The sequence below is a fragment of the Silene latifolia genome, chromosome X, assembly GCF_048544455.1.
Source record: "Silene latifolia isolate original U9 population chromosome X, ASM4854445v1, whole genome shotgun sequence".
NCBI lineage: Eukaryota > Viridiplantae > Streptophyta > Magnoliopsida > Caryophyllales > Caryophyllaceae > Silene > Silene latifolia.
The window spans coordinates 96,455,637-96,458,556 of NC_133537.1; positions in this window are offsets into that span (position 1 = coordinate 96,455,637).

A 2,920-nucleotide genomic window follows, 5' to 3' on the forward strand; every position below is an offset into this window, starting at 1 on the left:
ATTAATTCATCATGTTTTGTTTAGTTCATCCACCCATGTCACTAATCCATCATTCGTTCATGTAATAATCCGTCTTGCATCCGTCTTATCCATATTTTATTGCTTTTATGACCCCTCAATCACATGTAAATAACCCATTAATCACTTTCATCCGAGTAAATAAATTTAATCAATCATTAAATTTACCAATTGTTATTAACAACATGCAATTCCGGCTTCACAGCCAGAATTCAGGTCAGGAACAGACGCAGCAACTGCTGCGCCTATTCCAAGGGACGCAGCTCTGCTGCGCCTGTTCCGGGTTGAATTTTGTCCCTGAACTCCGTTTTTGTCTTGACTTAGTTATTTAGCTTACGTATAATTAACTATTATTCGTATTATCACCTTCTGTTTTGTTCGTTGATTCTTTCATTCTTTTTCATAAATTATCCGTTTTAAAGGTATTTTCGACATAAATCGGCTATCCCATTGTAATCATTGTAATTTTCTATTGTAATTATTTTCGTTATTGTATTTATTTCTTGTATCATTTGTATGTTTTCACATGTAATCAATCTTAAATCCCACTTCGACCTAATTGTATGCTAATTACGTGTCAACCGACTTAGCCTAATTTTCACATGTTAGGATTAAAACTTGGATGTTGCATTGCATGCATATAACCGACGATATATCAAGTATGGATAACTTCCCTAATCATTAGTAGAGGCCGCTATCGAGGCGGGCGGGATTAGGTGTTCGATCAAAAGAGCTTCCTAATACGTACCCTCGCCCCTTACTCCAGATCTCCGTGAGCACCCGTGTTCATTGGCATCTAAAAGAGTCATTCTAGACATAGAATGCTAAGGGTAACGATTGCTTAGTGTTCATGTCTCTACTTTGTGTCTTGACATGACACGATGTATTCGAACGGTTCCAATTTCCCATAAAAATTGGTGGCGACTCCATACAAAAATGCAAACGCTTGTTTCTCTTTCCTCCCAAGCGCCCCCGTGGGCACCCCCGCTGTCCACAAAGGGAACTGCCAAAGACAAGTTAGAGGCTGACTTGAAGGAAAAGCACTCGATCGAGAAGTTTCATGGTTCGATCGAGTGGATTGGCTTGACAAAGGGGTCGATCGAGTTGTTCTATTTGCTCGATCGAAATGCTGGTTATGAGAGTTCCTCGATCGAAAGCTTTATCTGCTCGATCGAGAGGAAATGCTGGAGAAGACCTCGATCGAGTGGTCTGAATCCACTCGATCGAGAGGTTTATTAGTCTATGCGGGCTTTAGCAACCCGTGATAGTTTATTATTGTTAAGTTTGTATTTCCCTATTTAAGGGAAACGTAATTAGGTCATTAGGATCTATCTTTCACATACTTTTCATACTTTTGCTTCTAAACCTATTGCTTAATCTCTTAATCTCGTATTTTTGCTTGTGGATTGTTCTCTACGCCGGATACTTTAAGATTGTAATCACTCTTTCTTCTTTAATCTCATCTTAATATTTACTTTAATCTCTTGTTCTTTAATTATCGTTCTTGCCCTAATATTGTTTATGTTTTATTGTTATTACTTCATCATGTCTTCTATTAGCAAAACTTCTGTCATTATTGTTAATCGCATTAAAAGCATGAGTAGCTAATTCCTTTTATGTCGGGACTAGGGAATCCATGGTAGGATTGTGACGATGTAGCGAATAGGTTAGATGATTTACTTGTGAGAATCTGTCTCCATAGCCATTTAACTGTAACATCAATTTAGTTGAGTGCACGCTTCTAAATTACATTAATCTGGTTAAGTTTACTCCTAGATCGGAAGATTGGATTAAATAGACCTGCTATGAAAAGTAGACTACCTTAATGAGAACGAAAGTTAAGTTAGTGGAAATCTAGGATAGAAAGTGGACCGGAAGGACCTTTCCCTTATCCTTCTCACAGTAGATTATGTAGGCTATTTGCAGCTGAGACGATAGACTACCATGGTGAACCGAAATCCTAGCATACTCCCTTTATTTGATCATCTTTATCAAATTTTATACCTTTATTGCTCTCATTTTATTTCTCTTTCCCTTAAGCCTTCGGTAGTTTAGAAATCAAATCAAAACCCCCCATTTCGTGACTTAGATAGACGGACCTTAGACAGATATCTTGCCTCCCTGCGGAGAATCGACCCAACTTATCACTAGCTTCCGTTAGTATATTTAAGTTTATTTTTGGTACACAAATGACAGTATCACCTCTCTATATATGATTTGCAATTTCCGACTAAGAATTATTTATTCTTATACTAGCGACTACTCTATTAACAACTATTACCGATCACACTCCAACTATAGCACTAGTGAAAGTCAAACATATTTGCAGTATTAACATGCCAAAGGACGAGGCTAACGCCCCTCACACATCAACACGTAATAACCATTCTCAAAATACGTCTGCGAGGACTTGGCAACTTAACATTTCATACATGAAATCACACGACATATCACATAGCGTTTCCCCCTACTCATAACTACCCACGTAGTGATCAACCGAGTCAATAAGATCAGGTTTTGAGATGAGGGATCCTACTCAACCAAAATCGACCTCCTATTTTACTCATGTCGGGTTCATTTTATTAGACACACACCTACGTTCATTTTGGTTCATTGGTTTAGGTTCCAAAATTGTCGCTCCGATACCACTTTGTAACACCCCCTTCTTACCCGGCGAAGGTAATTTGGAGATGTTACCGTCTCGGTTTCCTGAGGCAGTGAAATCAGAATTACAATTAAGAAACTCTTTGTATAAATAACAAGTTTAGTGATTTACATAATAAAGAATTAATGAAACATGAACTATACAACGTGACTACCATTTATGTTATCTATCAGTTATCCAAGTATTCGACTCAAAGCCCAAAGTGCGTCTCGTCTCCCGCGTGACACCAAACCAACA